The following is a 12463-nucleotide window of genomic DNA, read 5'->3' on the forward strand; positions in this document are numbered from 1 at the left end:
ACGTTTGACCTCCAAAAACAGTAACTTTATAAGATTCAAGGGTAATGTGAAACTTCAACGTTTTGACACCAAGGTGGCAGTCTAATTTTTTTTTTTTTTTTTAGATACATAATGTCTATGCTCTTCATAACTAGCCCTCAAGTGTACCATTTAACTGGAATGTTCCACTTTCTAACCAGGAAGGTTCTGAGGAAAATCTATATCCTACTGTAGCACATTCCAGCATAAAGAAGCACTGTTAATATTTAATATGAAATCAGCTGTCAACAGAGAAAAAGCCATGATACAAATAAAATTACGTGGTACGGCTTTTCCTGTTTCCAGATGACAACTTTGTTGGAGATGATATTCTCTCTTAATAACAAACAACTTCTGTCACATACTGTTTATGTCATGTAAGTTTCACAAATTAACAGCGCAAAAACTGGTTTGACTTTCTGGGAGAGAAAATGACTGATTGGCATAGAAAAGAAAATGCATTATGTAAATTAGATGGACTTCATTTGATTGGAATGCCAACCCTATTTTTAAGATATAGTCTCAGGTAACCATATTAACCTCATTTGACATGACCTCAAATGCAAATACGTTTTATTCTTGGCTTATAAAGCCAAGATGCACATTTGGATCTGGATGGATCTCTACCTTGATATGACTTTTGAGTAATTCTTTGTATATTCAAATGTCATTCTCTCCCCTCCTTCCCCCCAGATAGTAATAAGCAGCCATTTAGGACCATTTGCTTAATAAATTCAATACCCATTTAAGATCTCTTCCTTCATAAGTTCAACAAAAATCTCTTCTTGTCAAGAAGTAATTAATATTAAGAGTATAAAGCCAATTAGTTCTCCAGAGAAGGGGATCTTAGACACCGAGCACAGAGCGTTGCCTATAGTAAATACGCAAATTTTTGTTTTATTTGAACGAAAGTTTATAAATCAAGCACGTATAATTACGCTAAGTATTGTAGTGTTTTTGCAATAATTGATTAAGAACTTCAACCTCCAGCAATATGGTCAACCAAGCTGAAACAGAAATGTCTCCCCTGACTTAAGGGGGAATACGGACCATCTGCAGGGTGGGGTGGAGGCTGGAGTTTTCACTCTTCATGGGTCCAGAAGATAAGGCCCCAGCCAATGAGAAGACAGAGCTGGATGTAAGACCCCCACCAGCCCATGAAGTCACAAGAAAGCTTTGTGTCTTTCCAGGGCTCTGTCACGTGGTGGTCAGAGGGGGGAGGGAAAGGGTTTCCTGTGAGAAATCAAAACCCCAAGCCTGAACAATGTGAGATCCAAATTTATACCAAGTGTGGTTTTCCCAAGCCAAGGAATTTAACATGAAAACTGTGGGGCTCCTGGGGCTCTGGCAGAAGCCAGTGCAAAACCACTGTGAGGAGCATTCCCAGAACCCAGGGCCACCGCGCTCCCACAGGCCGGGAAAAGCCTGGTAAGCGCAGGCTCCGGGCTCGCAGAAGAGATGCCCACGTAAACAGGCAATTCCTGCATGGCCAGCTCAACAGAAGTCACCTCGGGATGCTGTACGAGCACAGGGGAGAGCCAGGAACTTCAGGAAAAGTCCGAGGAAATGCGCATCTTTGTTTTCACAGCAATGCTAAGCTGGAGAGTCAAAACACAAACTGCGCTAGTCTGGTCCCTTTGCTTTCACCCAGTGAAGGATGGATCCCCACGTGAAACTGTGGGGCTTTGGGCCATCTGGTTTTTAATGTGTCAGACAACAGGGTTTCTTCCGCCACTTCCTCTGGAAGGGCGTTGTTGTTGCTGTTGTTGTTGGGAGGGGGGGAAAAAGGTTTAAATATTCAGGGGACTTTGCGATTATTTTTAAAAGTCGTCCCCTTTCTGGTTAACTCTGAAATATTTTCATATAAATTCCTCTTTCCCTAGGACAGTGATGGGCAAACTCATTAGTCAACAGAGCCAAATATCAACAGTACAATGATTGAAATTTCTTTTGAGAGCCAAAATTTTTTAAACTTAAACTACATAGGTAGGTACATTGTTATTAACTTAATTAGGGTCCTCCTAAGCTGGCCTCTGCTAAACGCTCAAGGGGCCAAAGAGCCGCATGTGGCTCGCGAGCCGCAGTTTGCCGACCACTGCTCTAGGACATGAGTATGCGATCATCTAGCCTCTAGTTTGGTAGATATAAATATTTTTTTAAGGGTCTTCCTTTAATGAACTCCCCAATCTTAATCATTTTTACTTTCATCTTCAGAGTGTACTTTAGGTGCAGTTCTGAGCCACATTCTGCTCCTGGGATATGAGCAGACTTCAGGTCTTCTCAGGTATTTCATTTCATCTGTTGGCATAAACTTAGTTTTGACCTTTGTTCCTCATCAGTCTCTGATAACTTTTTCAAAACTATTTCTTTTTAGGTATTTGTTATATTTTTCTACTTCTGTTTAGCAATCTCTTGACTTTTATTGGTCAACACTGCATTCCCTTGTGCCTAGCACAGTGCCTAACACGAGTAATTGATAATAACTTGTATGGAAAATGAAGCATTGAATTACTTATAGAATGTGGGGCTTTTCTTTTTCTCTTCTCATTTCATTTCCTTCATCCTTCCTTTTCAGTGCATTTATTAGAACATTAGATGATCTCGTCAGAATACCTCTCAATTAGTGCTGGACTCTTAGAAAATATTAATAAGCACCAGGAAGTGTCTACACATGTATATTTACATACTTTGAGGCTGCTGATTCTTAGTTATGTCTTAAGCAATACAGGGAGATATATTTTATTATGGGTGTGAGTGACCTTTACCTTGACCCACACAATCAAGTGAGGTTTCCAGGAAGAACCGAGATGTAAGGTGATTTCAAAAAGGAAGCATGGGCGGCCCAGGGAAGTGAGATGAGGGATGTGAGATCAGGAGCAGGACATGTAACAGAGCGCAGAGAAAAGGAGCCTGCCTCCTGAAGGAAAGGGTGTGGAGTGGAGAAGGGAAATAGAGGGCTTAATGTAAACCACGGCCGGCACCGGGAGTGAGCAAGCTGAATCCTGACCACAACCTTCCTGTTTTTTAAACCCTCAGGGACTCCTCCGTGCCCACTGAATTGAAGTAGTGGCTTGAAGGGTGATTTTTAACAACCCCCCCCCCCCGACACACACACACACACACACACACACACACGCACACACCCGCATGAACCTAATCACCGATTCTTAAACTTTGTTTTGCTACTCTTAAAGCTGCTTGTGCAACCTTCCATATCTGAGTTTATTTTTAAACTTAAAGCTCATTTTCATATTTCTTATAGTTACACTAGAGGCCTGGCCTATGTCCTCTCGCAGTCCGGAAGCCCTCAGGAGAGCGGGCCTAAGCCGGCAGTCCATCCTTACCACTGCAGTGTGGACAGGAGAGGCTCCCACCATGGCCACTGAGCTTGCTACACTCACCAGCCGTGAGCCCGGCTTCTAGCTGAGCACACTGACCACCAGGGGGCAGCTCCTGCCTTGAGAATCTGCCTCCTGGTGGTCAGTGCATGTCATAGCAACCAGTCGGTCCACCCTTCGGTTGATTTGCATATTAGCCTTTTATTATATAGGATTAGGTACTCTGATTTTTGTCCTTGCACATGTCAGCTTTTAAAAATCATAGTTACGATCCTTGCTCTTTAGACCTACATTACATGTGGTCTTTTATAAATGAGTGGAAGTACAGGAGAATGCCATTTCCTGGAAAATGTCTTGCTTGAGATGACTAACCTACCGTAGGGAACTGGTACCTCCCGTAGGCCTGCTGTTTGCAGATGATCTATCCATAATGGTATGAAAGATTGCTGTACTAGAGCTTTTCATCACCCAATATAGTTTATTCATTTGAGACTATGCTAACTGGAATAGTAATGTTAGATTTTAACAAGGTTTGGGAGATCAGCCATACTTCACTGTACCACCGGTAGTATACTGTTTAGTACCTCATTCTTTTCTTCATTTACTTTTTAAAATATATTTTTATTGATTTCAGAGAGGAAGGGAGAAGGAGAGAGAGATAGAAACATCAATGATGAGAGAGAATCATTGATCCGCTGCCTCCTACACACCCCAAACTGGGGTGGAGCCCACAATCTGAGCATGTGCCCTGACTGGGAATTAAACTGTGACCCCCTAGTTTATAAGTCAATGCTCAACCACTGAGCCAGGCTGGTGGGGCAGTATCCCATTCTTTTGGGATTCTGCAGTAATTGGTGCTATTTGGAAACAAATCATCATAAAGAAAGAATTTCTCCTAATTTAACTAACAGGCCCCTCTAACTACAGACTACTTATTACTCATTAACTTCTCATGAGGAAGGCGCTCATCTAAGTTCTCTAGGGGATGCCAAGACATACAATGTTTGGTCCCTGTAAAGAAGATAAGGATACGTTATAAAGACCCATCCATTTGCTTGTTTGCTGAATAATCACATGAAAGGTAAAATATTAATGTAAGATTTACAGAACAACATAAAAACATCCCACTGTTATTGTGTTTCCTTTTCAAATACAGAAGGTAGAATGGATGGTGCGGTAGAGGCAGAATCAGCAGCAACAGCCAACTGACTGGATTGGGGTGGGAAATCAAGGATAATTTTCAGTTTTGTTTTATCCTTTTCTTTATTTTTATTTTTGAAAATCTTTATTACATAGGTCCTCCTTCCCCCCACCCCTATTAACCTCTTCCAGCCCATTCCCTTTCATTCTCCCCGCCTCAAGGCCCTCACCACCTTATCTCTGTCCACGTGTTATGCATATATGCATACAAGTTCACTGGTTGATCTCTTCCCTCCCAGCCTCCCCTGTTTTACATTTTTAAACACACGTGATGATTAATGCTGTTAACAGAAACGGAACAGAAAGGAGGAAGAGCAGTGTTAGTAAGGAGGATGTTACGTTTGATCTTAGTGTGCCAGGATAGCCAAAAGTCACTTGAAATGTAAGGCCAAAGCTCAGAGGAGAGGCCCGATATAAAAATGTAGGTGTATTATTCTTTTCGTGTTTTTTGTACGTATATGCCAGTCAGCTAAGGACAAAGTGATTCTTACCACATTTCTGGTGAAGAGGCAGCTATTGGCTAAAAGTTTGAACTCTTGAGTCAGAATGCCTGCGTTCAAACCCCAACTCCACCAGGTCCTAGCTTGTGACCCTAAACAAGTTACTGAGTCCTTGTGTGCCTTAGTTTCCTTACCTGTAAAATAGAGAAAGTAACCGTACCTAAGCCGTAAGATACGTGTGCTTATTAAATGAGACAATACTTAGGAAAGTACCTACCTGACACGGAGTGTTAACCATGGCTGTTACAGTTACCTTTATATCACCTTTTCAATGCTTTTGTTGAACTGGCTATTCAGTGAAGATGTTTTACTTTGTTACGTTGTTCTAACCACATGCATGTAGCCATAGCTGAAGGCATAAAGCTGCCCAGAGAGAGGAGAGAAAAAGTGCTCCAAGGCCCATTTTGTCATCACCCAGAACCCATGAAGTGGCATTTGATGCCCATGGGCAACCCCATGTAATTATAGATGCCAGTCTCCCTTTAGGAACTCAGCGCACATCTTCCGGATGTCCTTTGTGCTCACAAGGCTGTGTTAAAGGTCAGTTCTGTCCTCCAGAGGTCCTGTCTGGCCAGGTTCTACCCATCTCTCCAGGCTCCCCCTGACCTCGCTCCCTGTTGTCCTCCTGATCCCAAGCCCTCAGCATCCTCCGGCCTCAGGGCCTTTGCGGCACATGGTGTCCCCTGGGCCTAGAAGGTCCTTCCTTTGGTTTGTTGCAATTGCTGGTTTTATCTCAGAGGTTTCAGTTTCCATGTCGCCTCATCCTTGACCATGGAATATAAAACAGTTCCTCCTTTCACACCATCCTCTTATCTGTAGCACTTAGATAAGATAATCTGTCATTATCTTAATAGAGACCAACAAGCTGCCTTTTTTTATGCCTAAACCTTCAATGAGCATTTGTTGAAGCAATTAATTAAATGCGTAATGATAAGAATGAATGACAAGAAGAAAAGACAGAGTAGAAACAAAAAGCTTCACTATTATAGAGATAAAGGATAAATAGGAAAAACCATGTGAAACCATCAGCGAGCACCAGGAGAAGAGAAAATCTAGAGCAGTGCCAAGGGCCCTGGCCAGGTGGCTCTGCTGGTTGGGGCCTCATCCCGTACACCGGAATGTTGTGAGTCCAGTTCTCAGTCAGGACACGTATCCAGGTTGTGGGATTGATCGCTGGTTGAGATGAGTATGGGAGGCAACTGATTGATGTTTCTCTCTCTCTCTCTCTCTCTCTCTCTCTCCTTCCTGGTTAGGGTTTGAATGGAAGGCAACTGAAATAAATAAATTTTAAAATAAATAAAACAGTGCCAAGGTCTTTATTTATAAATATTAACTATAACAAGAGAACAAAATGGGAAAGGCCAAAGGAGGAGAGTTTCAAAAAGAAAGGGGTGGCCAGGAAAATAAAATTTCCAGAGATGAATTTGAGGACAGGGACCACTGCCTAGAAGACTGGTGACTTTGAGGAAGTGGCTTAGTTAAGGGATGAGGATAGAAAACGGAAGTGCCCCCCCCCAGGGGGGGGCGGGGAGTGAGCAGGTGAAGAGACACCTTGAAGACAGGGACTGAACTAAGCACTTTCACCAATTTAATGTTAAAGAGAAACAGAACTGAGTTGTAGGATTATGGAAAGAGGCCCAGACAAGGGGGCAGAAGAAGTAGGGTCGGGTTCCAAAGAGAGCCTGCAAATGCAGCTCTGCATCCGAGTCTCCTTGTTCACCTCCGAAAAAAATGCTCTGCCCCACTCACCTCCTATAATAAGGAACGAGGGGCTCGGCAAGCATGTCAAACTCGCAGCCAATGGGCCGCATGCCAGAAGGAGCTGTTCTTTGTAAGAGTTCTAATGAGGTTCTAATAAGGAGGAGCAAATCTATAGAAAAAAAAGTCTTATCTGAAACAAAATCGAAGTAAAATTTTACTTAAGCTTAATTAAGTTAGACTGGCCCCCCCTGCCCTTCACTGAAGGCTTTGTACTTACTCAGCTGTAGCCCTTGAGAGGCCAGATATGAAGAGCGTTTATATTTATCACTGACATTTTGTTGAACTTGTCCATTCTTATTAATCATGGCTTTCAAGTAAGCAGCTGAGTTCTCTTAGGAAGTTGATATTCCCAGCAGACCTATCTGCTAAAACAGTGGAGCCTGCTGCTCTCCTGCAGTCTGTGCTCGTGGAGGGCGAGGGAGTGTGTGTGTGTGTGTGTGTGTGTGTGTGTGTGTGTGTGTGTTTTCTGGAAGCTAAAAAAAACCAACTACATTTTAGTGAAGCCACTACAGACTTTATCATATTCTGTCTTCTAAAAGCACGAAGGAATTGAAGACAAAGCACGCTCTGATTTGCTTATATTGTACATGGGATGCAAATCATATCTTCGGAATGAAGACTCCAGTTACAAAGTCTGATATAGAGGTGATTGGAAGCAATGCCTTGAAACTAATTGTTGGGAGTACTGGGCTCACGGATAAAGGACTCAATTGGGTACAGATACAAAACCTACAGGGTGAACAGCTGACCTGTGGCACCATTTTAGGATTCTACATCTAAGGTTCATAGAAAAATCTTAATAGCCAGCCCTATTAGTGTAATTGTTCTTCTCGCTCTATACATATTAGCATTTTAGTCTGATTAGAGTGGTAGGCATTTGCTTACCTTTTGGTTCAGAATTTTTAATATAATTCTAATGTGTACCCTGGGCAATGTAAACATGAATATGTGAGTCCCAAAATTTAGAATTTGGTGGCTAAATAATCCAAACATTCAATAATGTCTAGTGGTTCAATTTGGTTCTTTAAAAAGAAAAATCTGATCTTTTTTCATAGAGTCCTTTTCTCTTGTTGAAGTTTCTACTCCTCCTTTTGTTCTCTTTAATCATTTTAAACACACTTATTTTATAGTCTTTTTTTTTTTTTCTTTCTTTCTGGTTGTTCCCTCATCTCCTGTTCTTTAAGGGTAATTCTCATATGCCTTATTCATCCCCAGTTCCCTGGAACTATGGGTAAAGCACTGGGCCACCAGTTTTTATCTGCATTGTTTTCATCATCTCTCAGAATTGCATACATTGTAATTTCTACTGTGATTTCCTCTTTAAACTCAAGAGGTCTATAGAAGATTATTCTTCAGCCTCCAACGTAGGGGGACTTGGGTAATTCTATCTTTTCAGTGATGATTTCTAATTAAATTTCATTGCAATTAAAGAATATAGTGTGTATGATACAGATTCATTAAAATGTGTTGAGATTTCAATTGTGAACTTTTATACCATCAGTTTCCATGAGTATTCTATATGTACTAAAAAGTGCATCCTCATATATAGATAAATTAGATGAAATCGGCAATTCTATAATAACACTAAAACCACATTATACTCAACAAAGATAAAAATATAAACAATTAGATGTGTGCAGTGACCCTAATTTATAAACGTTTCCCTTATATTCTATAACTTCAGAAAACCCTCTCAGCAGAGTTCAAAGCTAAAACAATCCAAAAAATGGACTCTCATCTAGTTAATTACTTGTGAAAAAAAATTAGTCACACCATATATTATAACTTTATAATTCAGTACTATAGTTTAGAAAAAAGGAATGGCCAGCAGACTGTCTGAATTAACATGTTAAAATGATGAATATATGTGGTTCCATGAAAGTCAACTGGGATCTTCCCACTGAATTCTAAAGAAGGAATAAAAAAAAATTCTTTGGTGAAACCAGAACTTACCATCACTTATAATGATGTTAATACCAGAGGCATATATTAACTTGGTAATATGACTGATCATCTTTCAGCAAGAAAATAGAGCTGGAATGTATTTTAGGGGTTTTAACTTCTTATTGATGATGTTAGCATTTGTGTCCACTTGCTGAAGAGTACTCCAAATTTAAATACCCAAACTGTTCTTTTTTATGTATACAAGAGTTTTATTGAAGAAAAAAAAAAATTAACAGCTGCCTTTTGCTTCACATTCCACTTTCAAGACAGATAGTTGGACTGAATAAATTTAAAATAAAATTGAATGATCAAAGGAGAAAAAACATCCTTTTCTGGCTTGGAATAGCTCAATCTGTCATTAAAATTTTTAAAAAGGAATGAATTAACACTTTTAAAAAACAGGTTAATGGAATTGGAGATTTGTCTTCCTGCTTAATGTTGCTCCCTCCCCTCTAGTCCTCTTGCCAGAAGGATTTTAAATGCAATTCCCCTGAAAGCTACAGATTAATAGACTAATGAGTGGTTTCCATTCTTGTTCCTGGGCTAATTCTATTCAGTCCGTATCTAGAAAAATCTTTTTTGTTTGTTTGTTTGTTTCTGTTGCTTCTGCATAATTTCCTGACATAAAAAATAAAAAAAATAAAAAAATCAAGTGGCATGGTAACTAGAAAAGATGATCAAGTTGGGTTAATTTCTGCGGCAATTTCCCACGTACCCTTTTCTGCTTTCAAGATTCAAAACTCAAATAAAAATGCTCCTTCACATTTCTAATGGAAAAAATTGAGTGATTATTCCTGAAGTTCGTGCTAAGCCAAATGAACTCATTACTGTGTTATGGGACAGTTTAATGCCCTTTGATCAATACATTAGCTCTGCATACACAAACATGCTAGAGTCATATCACAATGTAAGCAAACCTGACTTGGCCTGTGCTAATAGGTCCTAAGACATAAAAGGTGTCAAAATAGTAGGGTATTTGAAGAAAAGGCACATATTTTTAATATTCCCCAGAAACCTGGCACTCTCAACTCTTCTCTACATATGGAAAATCCCCTAAATGCAAAGAAATCTTAAAAATGTATTCTTATTCTTTTATGGAGTTAGTTAAAAATTAATGAACAAGAAATTAAAGAGAAGCTGCTGTAATAAAGTTAGAATATTCTAACTGAAAAACAATTACATTATTGTTTTATACTTATACTCCCATAGATTATAAACATTTTTCAAGGGATATTTTGCAATACAATTTTTTAAAACAGTGTTTTCTTCTTACTCTCGAGACTTACACTCTGCAGGCTTATTTTACATTAAAATACATTAATTAGAATAAGAGCTGCACTTTCTCAGTACAACTCTGTGATTTAAAGCAATATACGGTATATTGAATGCTTAGATTTTTCTTCAAACATACTATAAGCTTTATCTTTCAACTAAGGGGATTAGTTTTCAACTAGATGTAACAGACAGAAAGTTGTGTTGAAATGGTCATATTTTTTAATTCTGGGCATGTAGCCAGTCAAATTTCTGAGAAATGCAGTTCTTTGTACAGAACTGGAAAAACACCAACAGTTTGTAAATATGTTCACTGCTTTTCTACTGTTTTCACTTTCTCTCAGAATTATATTCCCATTTCACCTAAGTTCAATTAGCTTAATTTTTATCCTGGAGGCAGAATTTTTTTCTTTTTAAAGGAAAAAAATTGCCTTTCTAGGTTTAGATATTTAATTATTAAATTAAATTTAGATATGCAATTATTTAATGATTAAACAAGAGCTCTAACTCTAAGAGACAACTTTCGGGCTTTCGCTAAGAAAAACCCCTTCTGTAGCAAACGGGCTGAAACTTGACAAACTTGAACTGTGTGGATGTGACTCGGGTCTGGGTTCCACGGGGAGAAAGATCAGACATTCCTCAGCTGCCTGCACCAGCTTCCTTCCCGGGGGCACAGTTGCAGGCCCTACAAGCTCAATCACTTTGTACGGCAACTGGGAGCCCAGGCGGGGGCCACGGGACCCCAGAGCAGCTTAGGTTCCTCCCAGTACCTCAGCAGGAAATAAGACTAAAGAGTAACCAGTTCATATGGCCCCAGGCCAAAAAAAAATGGGGGTGGGGGGGAGAAGAACATCTGTAGTGAGAGAAAATACAAGATGCTTCATATTTTTAAGATTTTAAGCTACTTCCAGGAGGTTTTCACTGGGCCTTTATTACAATGAATATTTGATCTTTATTCTTTACCAATATTTTATTTGGGAGGGTGAGGAGAGAATGATCAAGATGAAGAAACACAACTTAATTGACAGCTAATCAACAACTGTGATGTGACCGTCCATTGTAGGGTTTTAAAGGAGTGAAATGTACACGACAATAATATATTTAAAGAGATTATACTCTTCCATTTGACATCAGTATACATGCTCACAAGCTCTTAAGAACATTTTTAAACTAAAATAATTGTATTGATGATATGGCGTGATAAAAGCAAGCAGAGAATATTCTTCCCTATTTGAGGATGACTAATGCTGTGGCAGATGTAATTTCCTTAGGATAAATCACAAAGGTGGAGCTATAAACTCAGAGCTCATTAAAATTAACAAAAATATACAGGTTGTTATTTTCCAATAATTTTCTTCTAGGGCAGTGAAAGACAATATGCAGACATATATTTTGAGTAGTTTTTATAATATCTTGAATGTATAATACCATTAAAATCACTAATTCTTGCCCGACTTGCATGGCTAAGTGGTTGAGTGTTGACCTATGAACCAGGAGGTCATGGCTCGTTTCTCAGTCTGAGCACATGCCCGGACTGTGGGCTCAATCCCCAGTGTGGGGTGTGCAGAAGGCAGCTGATCAATGATTCTATCATCATTGATGTTTCTATCTCTCTCTCCCTCTCCCTTCTTCTGTGAAATCAATAAAAACATATTTTTAAAACTCACTAATTCTTGTTCAGAAAATTATTCTTCAACCTCATATAGGCCTTGGTAAGAATTTACCAGATACAATAATGAAAATAATAGTGATGTACAATTTAGTGTGGACTTTCTATAATTCAAGCATGGTGCTGGGAGCTTTAGATACGTTAGCTCCCCTTCCCCCGCCCTACCATGATATTCTTCCCATTTATAAGTGAAAAAATTGACTTTTAAAGTAACTGGGCTAGATGGTACAGCCAGAATATAAACTTTCTGATTCTAAAGTCCATGTGCTAGTTACTATGCTTTACTGACTTCAATGAAAATGACATTTGTACATTTGGAACATTTTAAGTATTTTTGAAATCAATTTTAAGGTTTAAGGTCATTAAATTGTTCTATTCAGAGAAAAATAGCCTCTCTAGATTATGTTAAAGGATTATACTGCTTATAATTCTTTTTATTCTCTGCAGATTTTTAATGGCCAGAAAAAGGCTAGCATAATGCAATAATTGCCTGAATGTTTTCATATTCTAAGTATCCTAGGTTCTACATGCCTGTCTTTCTACTTTAGGTTGACCCTTAAAACTGTAAGTGATAGACAATTAATTTTGTTATGTACAGATACCAAGGCATACAAACACTAAAGCGTGCTTACAAACATCGAATAAGAAAACATTCATATCGATAAAATATGAAATAAGAAAACTCCAAGCTTTAAAGGGCCTTTGTTTATAGTTCAACAATATTCCTCTAAGACAATGCCAAACACTAGAGCGAGGAGGAA

The 12463-nt window shown here is 39.2% G+C and overlaps 1 protein-coding gene across 3 annotated transcripts in view; it reads right to left on the bottom strand.

The window, feature by feature from the left end:
• Positions 1 to 12463, bottom strand: part of SKAP2 (src kinase associated phosphoprotein 2) — a 138046-nt gene that overhangs the window by 37627 nt on the left and 87956 nt on the right. The gene's annotated exons all lie outside the window — the stretch shown is intronic.

Source organism: Pipistrellus kuhlii, unplaced genomic scaffold, assembly GCF_014108245.1.
Source record: "Pipistrellus kuhlii isolate mPipKuh1 unplaced genomic scaffold, mPipKuh1.p scaffold_m20_p_26, whole genome shotgun sequence".
Taxonomy (NCBI): domain Eukaryota; kingdom Metazoa; phylum Chordata; class Mammalia; order Chiroptera; family Vespertilionidae; genus Pipistrellus; species Pipistrellus kuhlii.